At 36.4% G+C, this 17,124-nt stretch overlaps 1 pseudogene; it reads left to right on the top strand.

Moving 5' to 3' along the window:
- The window catches only part of LOC149493322 (uncharacterized), a 38,929-nt pseudogene extending 24,703 nt beyond the window's left edge, over nucleotides 1–14,226 (top strand).
- Nucleotides 14,227–17,124: the final 2,898 nt, after the last annotated feature.

The following is a 17,124-nucleotide window of genomic DNA, read 5'->3' as shown; positions in this document are numbered from 1 at the left end:
TAAAATCAAAGAGAGTGATTAAAAAAACTAGGGATGGAAGTGAGATAGGTATTCTAGGAACCCGCTCTGCTCTGATTTGTTTAACGTGGATATAGATAGTTATAAATGAATTTTAGACAGATACAAATAGTAAAATTACTGCCTGTAATGAATATAGTTAAGGTATGAGTGTTAGACTCTGGGTACCCACTTTCCATTACCTACTATAATAAATGGTTTTGCCATAGGTACCCGTGAGTATCCTATTGATTTATTAGTAAAAAATACATTTTAAATACATGCGGGTTTAGATAGTTTAAAATAATTGGATACCCTATTCAAATAAACGGATACGGTTACGGGTAATTCAAAATTCGCAGGTGCCCCTCCGCTTCCATCCCTTATTAAAACCCAAGAAGTACTGCATGACCTGACGGGGGCGCCAAATACCCCCTACCCTATCATCTTCAACCAATTCTCTAACCAAAGTGGGAGGACTCTCCATGAGATGAAGCCCACGAGAAAAAGAAAGAGCAGCATTGGCCATTGCACCAGCCACCCGATTTGCTTCTCTATAAATTCTCTTAATAGACACTTGCCACCTCCTGCACAAGGACCTGAGAATCTGTTTGAACTTCAACCTTCTTGAAACCTCTCTCCCAAGCCAAAGATCATTCAATCAACAAACTTAGACAGTTATATATAGATAGAGACAATTTTGGATTGATAGCAAAGGTAAAAAGGAATTTTTTTTTTTTTTTTTTTTTTTTTTTTGAGAATAAAATAAAAAGGAATTGGAGGCAGCTAATGTAAAAGAGACAAGCAGGGGAGAGCATAGTTTAAAACTAAATTATCAAACTGAATCGATCCAATTTCGGTTGATTCAGTTTGAATTTTTTTTTTTTTGTTTGAAAGGGAAAATGATAATTCATTAGCTCAAGAAGAAATTCCAACAAATAAGAGGGATGTTATCCTAAATTTGGAGCCAAGCGTGATGACTGGATGCTTTAGTTCTGTTTTAATATATACAGTTAATTTTTATTAAATCCAAAAAATAATTTTTAAAAAATTGAATCAAATCAAATTGGTTGGATTTGGATATATTATTCAATTTGGATCTAATTTGCTTCTGAAAAATTTAAACTTATTCGGTTGGATTTGAAGTTATTCAACTGATATCAACCAAATACTGACTCTAAGAACAAGAAAGGGAAAGGTCAAGGATGCACTGCGCTGAAACTCTTCTGGTCAAGGTTCTTTCATTATCTTGGTAGATTCTTCATTATCAACTTCCTTTTCTTCAAGAAACCATCTCTATAGCGACAATAAAAAAACATGTTTTTTAGAGCATACAACTAAAGTTTAATTAGGCACATAACTAACCAATGGCTTTCTATTTTCTAAAGGGAGAAACATTTTTTTAATACATTATGAAACTTATTATAAGTTTCATATTTATTAATTTATTCATCATTAACCACTATTACCAACTATTCGGCATCACTCATAGTCACCATCGTCAGTCACTGGTACTGTCGATTACCACCATAAATCCTAGATGACTACCAAACACATGTTTATTAATTTATTAATCACCAACGACCATTATCATCTGTAAGAAATCACCAACTGCCATCACCATCAATTACTTATCATCGTTGGCTATAACCACGGTCCCTGATGACTGTCATAATTTATTAATTTATATGCATTTTTTTCATATTTAATGATAAAACATGAAATTTATATTTATAATATCCATAAAAGTGAATATCGAGAGAGTGAATATTGAGATTAAATAACTCTACTAAACTTATGGATTTATAAAAATATTTTTAATATTTTTATTTTATTGGTTGAAAAATACAGTTAATTTAGTTTATTGATCACCTTGGTTTTCTATTTAAATCACTACTAAAAAAAATAAAAACTATTAAAAGAAAATAAAAATATGTAATAGTATATAAAATAATTATGAATTCAATATAATTCCTAATTGAGAAGATTTATAATATTTAAAATTTTATAGAAGTTTTATGATATCTTATGCTCTGTCTGTTTTCCTAAAATAACTTGCTGAGAAATATTTACGTGATATTTTCCAAATAAATTATTTTCCGTTGTTTGGTTTTAATATTGAAAATTAGTTAAAAATATTAAAATATTTATCTCATAAGACCATGAATAATAATAATAATAATAATAATAATAATAGAAATTTATAATTTAAAAATTTTATTGTTAAATATGAGAAGAATACAAAAAAAATATATACACATTATGAAAGCCGCTGGTGGCCAGTGGTGGTGGCTGTCGGTGGCTAATGGTGGTAGCCGGTGATAAACAATGGCTGATAGTAGTGACTACGATGATTAATAAATTAAAAAAATATGAATTTATAAGGTTTATCAATGTTCAGAAAATGTTTTACTGTCTCGAAAATAGAAAGTTATTTTCTTTAAAAAATGACTTAATTTTCCTTTGACTAAGAAAATATTTTCTGTTGACTTATTTTCTTGAACGCCCCAAACAATGAAAAATTATGAAAAATATTTTTCTGCAAGTTATTTTACGGAAACAAATGGAGCCTTAATTAGAAATTATTATAATTCTATTATAGAAATATTGTTGGATCTTAATTAGGAATTATATATTGTATATCATTACTTTACATTATGAAGTTAGGTCTCATAGAAAATCTATTATTATCAAGTCGGATTGACGGTTCCTCCGTTCTTTTCTGTAAAATAACTTGCTGAAAAATATTTTAATATAAAATATTTTCCTTGAAAAATATTTTCAGATGACTTAATTTATGTGTTTGGTTGTAATATTGAAAATTAGTTAAAAATATTAAAGTCTTTATATCATAAGACCATAAAAAATATTAATGGTAATAGAAATTTTATAAATTTATAAATTTTATTGTTAAATATAAAAAGAATGAAAAAAATATATATAAATTATGAAAGCCACCGGTGGCCCGTGGTGGTAGCCAGTGGTATTGGTCGGTGGTAAATGGTGACCAGTTGTGGTGACTATGATGATTAATAAGAAAAATTGAATTTATAAGGTTTGCTAATATCTGGAAAATATTTTATCTTCTCGAAAATAGAAAGTTTTTTCCTTTAAAAGTGACTTAATTATTCTTTGACCAGGAAAATTCCGTTGACTTATTTTCTTGAGCCCCAAACAATGGAACATTGTGGAAAATATTTTCTTATAAATTATTTTATAGAAACAAATAGAGCCTTGTATTATAATCAATTTCCTATGAAATTTTTATCTATTTTACTTGTGATTTTAAAAATTATTTTACGTATTTAAATACTATTAGTTGTGTTAAATGTAGCTCGCATGTGATCTCGTTATAGGTACTTTTATTTAATTTATAATTTTATATTCTTTACTAAAAATAGTACTCATCATTATTTTAATTTTTATAAAAAATAATTGAATATGATAATTAATAAAATATAATAATAATTGATAATTAATAAATATTTACTCTAATTTGGTTTTCTTTCATATTCATATTCTTTTATAAACTTTGAATAGAATAGAATAGAATTATATATTCATAAATCTAAAAATAAAAAATTATAGCAATTTAAAATATTTATTCAATAATAAAAATATTACAGAACATTTTCTTATAGAAGATAATATTTTTTATTAAAAAATAGGTATTATATAAATATTAATTAGTTATGTTGATGCATGTACATTTTTTCAAAGTTCGTTCTTTTTTTTTTTACGTAATTTTTAATTTTAATTGATTTAATATTCTTAACGAATTAATTATTAATTTTTTTTAATATTTGCCTTTTTTATAATGAAAGAATTATTAAGTATAAATTACTAAATATATTATGCATATGCTATATTTTATCTTTTTCACTGCAAATAAATTAAATCTAAATATAAAAATACGCTATTAAAGATTTCATAGAATAAAAGTCAAGTTTTAATTTTTTTTAATTATTATTTTTATGCAACATCTTTTATTAACAAAACCTATTGTACATGATTGTTTCAAAAATTAAGACCGGAGATGAAATTACAAAATTTTTCAAAATTGATTAACAAAATAGGCAAAAATAAATGCATCAAAATGAAAATTCGGAGGGGCTCTCTCTTTCTCCAAAACCTAAAACTCTAAAAGCTCTCTTTTTTTCTCTCACGGGCAGTCACCGGTGTCATTCCCTTTTTTATTTATTTTTTTACAAATAATTCTCAGATCTATATACAGATTCGAGTTATTGTTCCCAATATCTTGAGATTTATCATGACCCATATCTTGGGATTTTTTTTTGAGTTATTATTTTCACCATTTTGGTGATTTTGTCTAGCGTCTTTTATTTTTGGATAATTATGCAGAAAGAAGTGCAGATCTCATCTCCAATAAAAGAAAGAAATTTGAAAGTAATCAAATCGGACTTGTAAAAAGACTGTGGAGTCGAACCGTGATTATGAATAGTCACCAAGGAGAGCAAAAATTAAATATTTAAGAAATACATTTAAAAATGAAAATATAAAGCTTTCAAATGCTTTATTATCACATATATTTATTTTAAAAAATAAAATTTGAAAAGTAAAATTTAAAAATTTTATAAATCTTAATTATCTATATGTTCTATTTATATGAAAATAAAAAAAATATCCAATAAGATCATAAAAGTATTATATATATTTTAAGTCAAAATTTTTGAATTAACTATGAATAATGTTATATTAAGATATTTAAATTTTACTAAAAATAGTGTCGAAAATCTTGTTATTCTACTATAATTCACGGATTTTTATTGTGAATTGGCAGCGATAATAAAAATTGGCAGCGACGACGCCGAGCTTTAACAGGAACGGATCTTTAGGATTTAATAAATGATTAAGCAAACCCAAATTAATTAATTAATTAATTAATTAATTAATTAATTTTTTGTGTAAATACCATAGCTGCAAATTCGGACCGATCTACTTTAATGAGAAAGTGGAGGTGGGATTTGTAACTTGAATTTTTTAGATTAATTTATTTTTCTCATCTCTTAATTTTGAGCTTTTTAATTAATATATGCTGCTTATCAATATATTTATATGCGCTTTATTTATTTATTTATATGAATTTATTAATATTTTGGAGTAACATTTTTTTCTTTGTCGATATAAACGCCATTTTTATGAGTTGGCTTTCAAGTTCGACAATTTGAGGAAGGCGTGCGAGTCTTATAACATTCTTGGATGGTGCTTGACGTTTCTAAATTAATATTGAAAAATATAATTTTAAAGGCAATGATAGGTCGCTTACAAATTTAATAATGCCATGAGGTTGATCGCATCAATTTTAAAGACAAATTTATATATTAGCAGTATGTCAAAACCTTAATTTGAGTCTTCAAAATCAGGCAAGTTGGCTTGCATGTTAACCACCTTGGGTTCTGATAACTTGGATTCTAATTGTTTCCGGTTGAATATGATTTCAGGAAGGTCAAAAGTCTTAGCTTCTCTTGTTATTTTAATTTTGTCTTGCATAGTTGGACTTCAAGCACACAAGTTTAGCAATAATCTTTTGTTTATGTCATCCAATATATGAAATGGTTTCATCTTATATTAATCATATTACTATATATATTATAATTTTATAATAAGATTAGTCTTGACTACTTGAATATATTAGAAGTAATTTATTAATTTAAAGAATATTTCTTTTTATAAAAGAAAATCTTTTCTTCTACAAGTTGTTAGCAACTTTTCCAAGTAATGATAGCAGCAAGAATTCAGTTTTATGGTTTTCCCAGTCAACTATTTCATTTGATTAATGATATTTAAGTTATTATCAAAGGACTCGAAGCTTGAAATTTAATTTTTGTACTATCCAATGAGACACATCAAGAATATAAATACATTTGTCTGTTTCTGTTAGCAGTCAACTGAAGGTCTACACACGCAGGCCTAAGCCCCCACATATTGAGCTGTTGAATTAGTCATTCAAATTCTGTTTTGCATTTCTGTTTATTTCCTGTTATGTAAGAGGTAGTTCCTCCACTTTCTTTATTCATGCAGTAGTGGGAGGGTGATCCTCCACTTAGGATTCTGCTCCTTGATTGTAGGAAAAGTTAGTCTGCTATTTGTGTATATATTCAGCAGAACTCATGAAATAAGGGATATGATTAAACACAATTAAGTTCTTTTTAAGGTAATAGTCTCCCTTTGACGAGTTTGTAGATTCCTGAACTTCCACCATAGGTCGTTCAAGGAAAACCCCTAGCCTAAACACCCAAACACCAACTTCCAACCGACCCATAACTCGATCCATAAGTAGGGACTCTACCATTTTGGTATCAAAGCCTACCATTATGGGCGACTCCGTTCAGGATCAACTTTCCAAACTATTTGAATTGCTTTTGGCAGAGCAACATGCTAATCAGGAACTTCGCGACCAGGTTAAAAACCTCACTAAAGAATGGGAATCCAACAAACAGCAATTCCAATCCAGCAATACTGGGACCCCCCTCAATTCCAGCAAAGACAAGGGCATTTCAGGACCCCATGTTTCGGAAAGATCCGGCAGCAGCTTCATCGTTCCAAAATTTACAAAATTGGATTTTCCCCGTTATGATGGCAAGGAAGATCCCCTCGGCTGGCTTAATAGATGTAAACATTTTTTCCGCCATCAACAAACACCGGAAGAAGAGATGGTGAGCTTAGCATCTTATCATTTGGATGGAATTGCACAGCTGTGGTACTCGCAACTGCTGGATGATTTTCCAAATCCATCCTGGGAAGAGTTTTCGCACCAGTGCAATCTCAGATTTGGCCCCCCAATTCGCAGCAACAAGTTGGGCGAACTGGCTAAATTAAAACAAACAGGTTCTGTTGCCGATTATCAGAACCAATTTGAAGCTCTTATTTCACGTGCTGGTACACTCACCTAATTTCAGAAAGTGCAGCTCTATTTAAGCGGTTTGCAGGACTCAATCTCTGTGGAAGTCGAGCTCCATCACCCTGCTGATTTGGTAACGGCGATGAGTATGTCAAAACTCTATGAACGAAAACTATTCCCTCGTTCTTCCTATGCTCGAGATTCTCGCCGCACCGCCTTTTCACAGGATTCTCGACCTAATCGAGTCGTGAAAAGACTCTCGCCAGAAGAAATGGATGACCGACGGCGTAAAGGGCTTTGCTTCAACTGTGATGAACAGTTCGTGAGGGGTCATCAATGCAAAAAGTTATTTTGGATTGAGATGGAGTTATCGGAGGTGGCAGATGATTCCTCGTCTGAACCAGAGATTTCCTTAAATGCAATCACTGGAGTTCGAAGCCCCCAGTCTATGAGATTGTTGGGTTCCTGTTAAACAGTACGGTTCTGATCCTGATTGATTCGGGCAGCACCCACAGCTTCATTTCTACAGCAAAGGTCGTAGAATTGAATGCCAATTTCGATTGCCAAAATGGGCTTGGGGTTCATGTGGCCAACGGGGAGGAACTGTTGAGCCCAAGTATCTGTTCAGGCACACCAATTACGCTGGACTCTAACTCCTTTTTGGTTGATTTTTTTGTATTACCCTTAACCTCTTTTGATATGGTTTTGGGGGTTAATTGGCTCTGCACTTTTGGCCCTATACTATGGGATTTTGCGACTATGTGTATGAGTTTTTTTCAGCAGGGGCACTTGATCAAATTAAAGGGCATCTCCTCATCTGGTTCTTCATACAGTTCTAACCTCCACAGTGTACAGCTCTACTCTGATCCAGAGATTCAACTGCAGAAATTATTAGCAGAATTTGACTCCCTTTTCAACGCCCCAACTGGGTTGCCTCCATCCAGATGTTGCGACCACAGAATTCCTCTTCTTCCGGGAACGGGACCAGTTGTTGTTCGCCCATATCGTTACCCACATGGCCAGAAGGACAAGATTGAAAAACAGTGTGCAGCTATGCTTCAACAGGGCATAATCAGGCCGAGCCACTCTCCTTTCTCTTCACCTATGATTTTGGTTCCCAAGGCTGATGGTTCTTGGCGGCTATGTGTTGACTATAGAGAACTTAACGCCAAAACCATTAAAGATAAGTTCCCCGTACCAGTGGTTGATGAATTGTTGGAAGAGTTGGGTGGTGCTAAGATCTTCACAAAACTAGACCTGCTATCTGGTTACTTTTAAGTGCGCATGCAACATTCTGATATGGAAAAGACAGCTTTCCGGACTCATCATGGGCACTTTGAATTCCTCGTCATGCCATTTGGCTTGTCAAACGCCCCCTCCACATTTCAGGCTTTGATGAATGAGGTATTCTGTGCTTACTTGCGAAAATTTGTACTTGTTTTTTTTTACGATATTCTGGTCTACAATCAATCATGGACGGAGCACCTCCACCATCTACGCGTAGTTTTTCAATTGCTGCTGAAGAACAGTTTATGCCTCAAAAAATCCAAGTGTTTCTTTGGCCAATCTCAAATATCTTACTTGGGACACATAATTTCTTCCCAAGGCATCCAGGTGGATCATTCAAAGATTTCTGCTGTATTGGAGTGGCCAAAACCAAATTCTCTTCGCGGTTTGCGCGGTTTCTTAGGGCTGTCGGGGTACTACAGAAAATTTGTACAGGATTATGGCATTATTGCAGCCCCTCTCACTTCAATGCTGAAAAAGAACAACTTCAAATGGACTGACCAGGCCGTCCAAGCATTTGAGAAATTAAAACAAGCGTTAACATCCACGCCAATTTTGGCTTTGCTTAATTTTGATCTCACTTTTGTTGTCGAGTGTGATGCTTCAGGAACAGGGGTTGGAGCGGTTCTCTCACTGTGACATCCTACTGAGTCGAGTCATTTCATGGAGTCGAGTTGAGTCGGGCCAAACCAAACCCGGTTGGGGTAGAATGGGTTTATAAGTGGAGTTACTTGAGTGAGAGAAAAAGATCAAAGCATATGGGTGAGGATTTATTTGCATTAAAAGATCAAGCTTGGGTATTAAGTGATAGCCTTTTGCTAATTGAGGTACCATTTAGGAAGTTTTACATAAAATCCCTTGATTTTTGATGGCCTACCCGTGATTATCACTTCACTTTCCCATTTTTCATCTTTATCTTCATCTTCTTCATTTTCTTCCTTTCCTCTTCCACCTTCCTTTCAATTTTAATGGTAGTTAAGCCTTAACTTCAATTTTTCTTCTATCCAAGTAAGTAAACCTTTTTGAAGTTCATAATTGAATCATTTGGTGCTATTATTTTAGAATTCATAAGAATTCTTATTTATAGGTGAAGGGAGTTCTAAGAGTGTAGAAAAAAGAAGTTAAAGAAGAACTCAAGCTTTTTGGAGTAAAGGTTTGATATCTCTTTTCCTTTACCATTTTCTTTGTATGAGATTTGTGTGGTGTGTTGCTATTGAGACAATATTGCTTCATGTTGAGTGGGAGGACTGGAAATGGTGAGAAAACAGGGGAGGAAGTGAATAAATGAAGTAAATATTGAGTTTATGTTGAAACAGGGCTTGCTGGAAATTTTACTAGTAACTTCATCTTGATTTTGACCCCAATTAATGATGGAATTAGGAAGTGTCATAGAAGAGTTATTTGTTCCTCTATGTGTTAGCTTTACATGGGTTTTTGAATCATCTAAATCGGAGTTGTATATTGAGAGATATGACCAAAAGAGTACAGACTGTGCAGGCTGGAAAACGCGAAGCGCGCGTGCGAATCGCATGACGAGCTCGCGTTGCCTTCTCGCGCTCGCAATTTTCAAATGCGCGCTCGCGACTTTCACCTCAAACTCTCTGACTCTTATTTGGCACATCTCGTGCTTGCAACTTTCAAGTGCGCGCTCGCGACTTGTGCTCGCAAACTCTCTGACTCTTATTTGGCACATCTCGCGCTCGCGACTTTCAAGTGCGCGCTCGCGTACTTGGCCCTTGGCCTGTAAGCGCTCGCGACCTTCATCGCGTGCTCGCGAATTTGGCCTGGGAACTCACTGTCTCTCATTTGGCACTTCTCGCGCTCGCGACTTTCAAGTACGCGCTCGCGACTTGTGCCCGATAACTCACTGTCTCTCATCTGGTGCTTTACGCGCTCGCGACTTTGCAAGGCGCGCTCGCGACTTATGTTTTCATGCATTTTTGGACTTCATTTTCAATGCAATTGTATTCCTTTGCTTCACTTATATGCCTCCAATCATCTTAATACCAAAATACAACATTAAATCATGTATTAAAACAACATGCAAGCATGCAAATGATGTGAAATCAAATAAACATTATGAAGTTATGAACTATTAATATGATGTTGTGTTATATTATTGACATACCAACATTATGCTCCATTGAGGTTAGGTAGAAACCATGTAGATAAGGCTATGTCGCGACATAGGATAGCAGATCTGCACCTCATACAGTTTGATACTCCGGCTACAGGCCGTTGAGTGGATATGATTATATGGGCCATAGCAGCCAAGCATACAGTATTCATCCAGTTTCATACAATTTTTCTTATCACTTCGGTTTCACTATAACCTTATGGAGCCATACAGATATCTTGACATAACATTTCATGAATTATACAGTATTATAACCAGTACAAAAGATAATCAAGGTATCATGAAAGTATCATGATGTGTGTGCTTATATGTGCCATATGTGTTTACATGGTTCTTTCTATACATGTATGTGTTTAATTGTTTCTTTATATGTTGAGATATCCACTGAGCTTTATTTGCTCAGCGAGTTACCTGTTTAACTCGCAGGTTCTGAGTTGGACCGTAGAGAGTTAGCTTACAACTGCTGCAGTTCATCTAGAAGACTCGTTCTTCAGGGTAGCTACTCCTTTTAATGTGTACCTTTTGTCTCTCCTTTTTATGGCATGTACAGGGCACACAGTTGGGCCCATTCCATTTTGTAAACTAGTATCATGTTTTGTAAATATAAATTACATTATTTTTGTATACAAGATCAGCATGACAAGACATAAAGTCAACCAGTTTGTAACGTCTCGACTCGGTTTATTCGGGTTTACGGGTGGACCGGGAAGGGTTGTTATAAATTTTGGTATCAGAGCCCTAGGTTTAGTTTCCCCGGGCTTGCATGCATAAGTCAGTATAGTGTATATGCCATGACTACCCTGATGAACTAAGCAGTTGTTATTCTTTTAGGAGGATGTCACAGGAAGGTGAGAGCGAGTCACACGCCTCCAGAGCAGTGGGGGGTGAGGCTCCAATAACACCAGGTCAAGAGGTGTTGTTAAAGCAACTTGCAGATACTTTTAGACAGATTGCAGGGGTGATACCTCAAGCACCAATAGTAATAGAAAGAGAAAGAAAGCCCCCACTAGAGAAGCTTCGGAAATATGGGGCGAAAGAATTCAGTGCTAACAAGGATGATAGTCCAGAAATAGCTAAGTATTGGTTAGATGGGACATCGAGAGTTCTAGAACAATTACAATGTACACCAGAGGACAAGTTAGTTTGTGCCACATCATTGCTCATAGATGAGGCATATACATGGTGGACTACTGTTCAGCAGCGGGTATCAGCAGAGCAGCGTACATGGCAATTCTTCTTGGATGAAATTAAGAAAAAGTTCATCACAGAGGCTTACCTAGATGCAAGAAGGAAAGAATTCTTATACTTGAGGCAGAACCGAATGTCAGTTGCCGAATATGAAAGAGAATTCACCAGGCTCAGCAGGTATGGTAAGGGGATAGTGACTACAGAGGCCGAAAGGTGTAAAAAGTTTCAGGAAGGCCTGAACGATGAGATTCAAATGGGAGTGGTAGCTTCCAGATTTAGAGAGTTCTCAGCTTTGGTAGAGGCAGCTCAGGAGATAGAGCGAATTCAGGCCAGTCAGCGTACCAGACGCCAGCGGTCTCAGCAGAGGAGAGACCAGACTCAGAGTGCACCAAGTGTATATCAGTCAGAAAGTAAGACATTCAGAGGTGCTAGTAGTTCAGCTAGTTCTAGACCTTCCTTTAGCTAAGGCGCAGCTAGGGTTACTAACGCGCCAGCAGTATCAGTTGTGGCTAGTTCTGCCGGTGGTATTCGAGGATCAGGCAGAGGAATTGGTAGAGGCACCGGTAGAGGTGCAGAGTCAGCCGGTTATACTTTTCCACCTTGTGAGCATTGTGGCAGACGGCATGGTGGAGATTGTTGGTTGGTGACTGGTAAATGTTGGATATGCGGAGCATCAGACCATCAGAAGAAGGATTGTCCGAAGAGGGCAAAAGTTCCTACACAGTTCATAGCAGGCAGAGGTAGAGGTGAGAGCTCCGGAGGGCAGAGACAGCAGTCAGAGACTGTGGACAGACCTGATACAAGAGGTCCAGCCAAGGTTTATGCTATGCGAACCAGGGAAGATGAGGAAGCTCCAGATGTAATAGTTGGTGAGTTTTCCTTATGTGATCATACAGTTTATGCTTTAATTGATCCTGGCTCATCTCATTCATACATTAGTGTACCTAAACCTTGGGTTAAAGGGTTAGAAGTTGCATATGTGAGTCAGGGTATGTTGGTTACAAATCCATTAGGAGATGTAGTAAAAACTCATACAGTGGTCGAAGGATTTCCAATTGTTATTCATGGAAAAGAGTTTCCAGGAGATCTGATGGAGTTGCCATTTAGAGAATTTGATGTTATTCTGGGTATGGATTGGCTATCCAGACATCAAGCTATAGTTGATTGTGCAAAGAAAAGGGTGACATTATATACAACGGCAGGGGAAGAGATTACAGTAGTCGGGAAGCGGCAAGATTTTCTGGGTAATGTGATATCAGCCATGGCAGCAAAGAGATTAATTCAGAAGGGTTGTGAAGCATACTTGGTATGTGCATTACAAGCAGAGAAAGAACAGTCAGAAGTGCAAGATATACCAACAGTGTGTGATTATCCAGATGTATTTCCAGAAGAGTTACCAGGGTTACCACCAAGGAGGGAAGTGGAGTTTACTATAGATGTCTATCCTGGAGCAGCACCAGTATCAATTGCACCTTACAGAATGGCACCAGCAGAGCTAAAAGAATTAAAGATTCAGCTACAGGAGTTAGTGGATAAAGGCTTTATCAGACCCAGTGTATCACCTTGGGGAGCACCGGTATTATTTGTAAAGAAGAAAGATGGATCATTCAGATTGTGCATTGACTACAGACAACTGAACAAACTGACAATCAAGAATAAGTATCCATTGCCTCGAATCGATGATTTATTTGATCAGCTAAAAGGTGCAGGTATGTTTTCTAAGATCGACCTTAGGTCGGAATACCATCAGTTGCGGATAAAGGAAGAAGATATCGCTAAGACTGCATTCAGGACCCGATATGGTCACTATGAATTTTTAGTCATGCCATTCGGTCTCACAAATGCACCAGCGGTTTTCATGGATCTCATGAACCGCGTGTTTCATTCATATCTGGATCAGTTTGTGGTGGTGTTTATAGATGACATTTTGGTCTACTCCAAAAATAAGGTCGAACATGATAAACATTTGCGGATTGTACTTCAGACACTGAGGGATAAACAGTTGTATGCCAAGCTCAGTAAGTGTGAGTTTTGGCTGGAAGAAGTTTCTTTCTTAGGACATGTGGTGTCATCGGAGGGTATCAGAGTGGATCCTCATAAGATTGAAGCTATTGTTGATTAGAGACCTCCCAGAAATGTCACAGAAGTTCGAAGTTTTCTGGGTTTAGCCGGCTATTATAGAAGGTTCGTAAAGGGATTCTCCATCATTGCATAACCTTTAACAAGATTATTGAAGAAAGCAGTTGTATTCCAATGGGATAATAGATGTCGGCAGAGTTTTGACACTTTGAAGAAAAAGTTGACTGAAGCACCAGTGTTGACTCAGCAGTGTCAGGTAAAGACTTTGAGATTTACAGTGATGCCTCTCATATTGGGTTAGGATGTGTACTCATGCAAGACAGGAAAGTGGTAGCTTATGTCTCTAGACAATTGAAGCCACATGAATTGAATTATCCAACCCATGATTTAGAATTGGCAGCCATTGTTCTAGCATTCAAAGTGTGGCGGCATTATCTGTACGGTGAAAAGTGTTACATTTACACAGATCATCAAAGTTTAAAGTATTTACCGACACAGAAAGATTTGAATTCAAGACAACGGAAGTGGATGCAGATTCTGGCTAATTATGATTATGTCATTAATTACCATCCGGGCAAAGCTAATGTGGTAGCTGATGCCCTTAGCCGCAAATCATTGTTTGCTTTGAGAGCAATGAGAATTAGCATGGAGTTGCAACAGCAGGGAGTTATTCTAGCACAGATGCAAGTACAGCCATCTTGGGTTCAAGAAGTTGCACAAGCACAGAAGAAAGATGCACAAACAGCACTATGGGTAAAACAAGTACAGGAAGATCATGGTGGGAAATTCAGATTGGATAACAGTGGAGTCTTATTCTATGAAGACAGAGTTGTTGTACCACAGATAGGGGAGCTTAGACAAAAGATTCTGCATGAAGCTCATAACAGTCCATATACAATGCATCCAGGTAGTACCAAGATGTATCAAGATTTGAAGAAAGGCTATTGGTGGCCGGGCATGAAGAAAGATATCGGAAATGTTGTAACAAGATGTTTAACATGTCAACAAGTAAAGGCAGAACATCAACTGCCAGCTGGGTTACTTCATCCAATAACAGTGCCAACATGGAAGTGGGATCAGATCACGATGGATTTTGTTACTGGATTACCTCAGACGCAGCGGAAGCATGATGCAGTATGGGTGATCGTGGACAGATTAACTAAGTCCGCACACTTTCTACCAGTCAGGATGGACTATTCTCTGGACAAGTTAGCAGACATTTATGTTAGAGAAATAGTTCGACTACATGGAGTTCCATCATCCATTATATCTGATCGTGATCCAAGGTTTACATCGAAATTTTGGGGTAAACTACAGGAAGCATTAGGAACGAAATTGCATTTCAGCACTGCATTTCATCCTCAAACAGATGGCCAATCAGAGAGAGTCATTCAAATTCTAGAAGACATGATGAGATCATGTGTTATAGAATTTGAAGGCAGTTGGGACAGATATGTACCTCTCATGGAATTTGCCTACAACAACAGCTACCAATCAAGCATTAAGATGGCACCATATGAAGCATTGTATGGTAGACCATGCAGGACACCTGTGTGTTGGACAGAACTGAGTGAGAAGAAGATTTTGGGTCCAGATTTGGTTAGAGAAACGGAAGAGAAAGTGAAAATCATCAGAAAACGGCTGAAAGAAGCAAGTGATCGACAGAAGTCTTATGCTGATTTAAAGAGAAAGGATATGGGGTACTCGGTCGGTGATAAAGTATTTCTGAAAGTTTCACCATGGAAAAAGATCCTAAGGTTTGGACGAAAGGGTAAGCTTAGCCCTAGGTTCATTGGTCCATACGAGATTGTTGAACGTGTAGGACCATTAGCCTATCGCCTAGCGTTACCTTCAACCTTAGATCGAATTCATAATGTCTTTCACGTATCCATGTTAAAGAGGTATCGATCAGACCCATCGCACGTGTTATCAGCAGAAGAGATTGAAATTCAGCCGGATCTCACTTATGAAGAAGAACCAGTTCAGATCCTAGCCAGAGAAATTAAAGAATTACGGAACAAGAAAATAGCATTGGTAAAAGTTCTTTGGAGGAATCATAAGACAGAAGAAGCAACTTGGGAATCTGAAGACACCATGCGACAACAGTATCCACATTTGTTCACAACAAGTAAACTTCGGGACAAAGTTTTTATTTAGGAGGGGAGAATTGTGACATCCTACCGAGTCGAGTCTTAGCATAGAGTTGAGTAGTCGAGTTGAGTCGAATTGAACCAAACCCGGTTGGGGTAGAATGGGTTATTAAGTGGAGTTACTTGAGTGAGAGAAAAAGATTAAAGCACATGGGTGAGGACTGATTTGCATTAAAAGATTGAGCTTGGGTATTAAGTTGTAGCCTGTTTACAATTGAGGTACCATTTAGAACTTTTACACACAAATCCCTTGATTTTTGATGGCCTACCCGTAATACACATTTTCACTTTCCCATTTTCATCTTTATCTTCATCTTCTTCATTTTCTTCCTTTCCTCTTCCACCTTACTTTCAATTTTAATGGTAGTCAAGCCTTAACTTCAACTTCTCTTTTATCCAAGTAAGTAAACCTTCTTGAAGTTCATAATTGAATCATTTGGTGCTATTATTTTAGAATTCATAAGAATTCTTATTTATAGGTGAAGGGAGTTCTAAGAGTGTAGAGAAAAGAAGCTAAAGAGGAGCTCAAGCTTTTGGAGTAAAGGTTTGATATCTCTTGTTATTTTTCATTTTCTTTGTATGAGATTTGTGTGGTGTGTTGCTATTGAGACAATATTGCTTCATGTTGAGTGGGAGGACTGGTAATGGTGAGAAAACAGGGGAAAACAGGGGAGGTATTGAATAAATGAAGTAAAGAGTGAGTTTATGTTGAAACAGGTTTTGCTGGAAATTTCACCAGTAACTTCATCTTGATTTTGACCCCATTTATTGATGGAATTAGGAAGTGTCATAGAAGAGTTATTTGTTCCTCTATGTGTTAGCTTTACATGGGTTTTTGAATCATCCAAATTGGAGTTGTATATTGAGAGATATGATCAAAAGAGTACAGACAGTGCAGGCTGAAAGCGCGCGCGCGAATTGCATGACGAGTTCGCGTTGCCTTCTCGCGCTCGCGAATTTGAACTATGCGCTCGCGACTTTCACTTGAAACTCTCTGACTCTCATTTAGCACATCTCGCGCTCGCGACTTTCAAGTGCGCGCTCGCGACTTGTGCTCGCAAACTCTCTGACTCTCATTTGGCACATCTCGCGCTCGCGACTTTGAAGTACGTGCTCGCGTACTTGGCCCTTGGCCTGTAAGCGATCGCGACCTTCATCGCGCGCTCACGAATTTGGCCTGAGAACTCACTGTCTCTCATTTTGCATTCTACGTGCTCGCGACTTTGAAGTATGCGCTCGCGACTTGTGTTTTCATGCATTTTTGGACTTCTTTTTCAATGCAATTGTATTCCTTTGCTTCACTTATATGCCTCCAATCATTTTAACATCAAATATAACATTTGAACATGTATCAAAACAACATTCAAGCATGCAAATGATGTGAAATCAAATAAACATTATGAATTATGAAGTTATGAACTATT

This window comes from Jatropha curcas, chromosome 10 (genome assembly GCF_041381405.1).
Source record: "Jatropha curcas cultivar XTBG-Jc1 chromosome 10, XTBG_Jcur_1.0, whole genome shotgun sequence".
Lineage (NCBI taxonomy): Eukaryota > Viridiplantae > Streptophyta > Magnoliopsida > Malpighiales > Euphorbiaceae > Jatropha > Jatropha curcas.
This window is presented reverse-complemented; position numbering and strand designations above follow the sequence as displayed.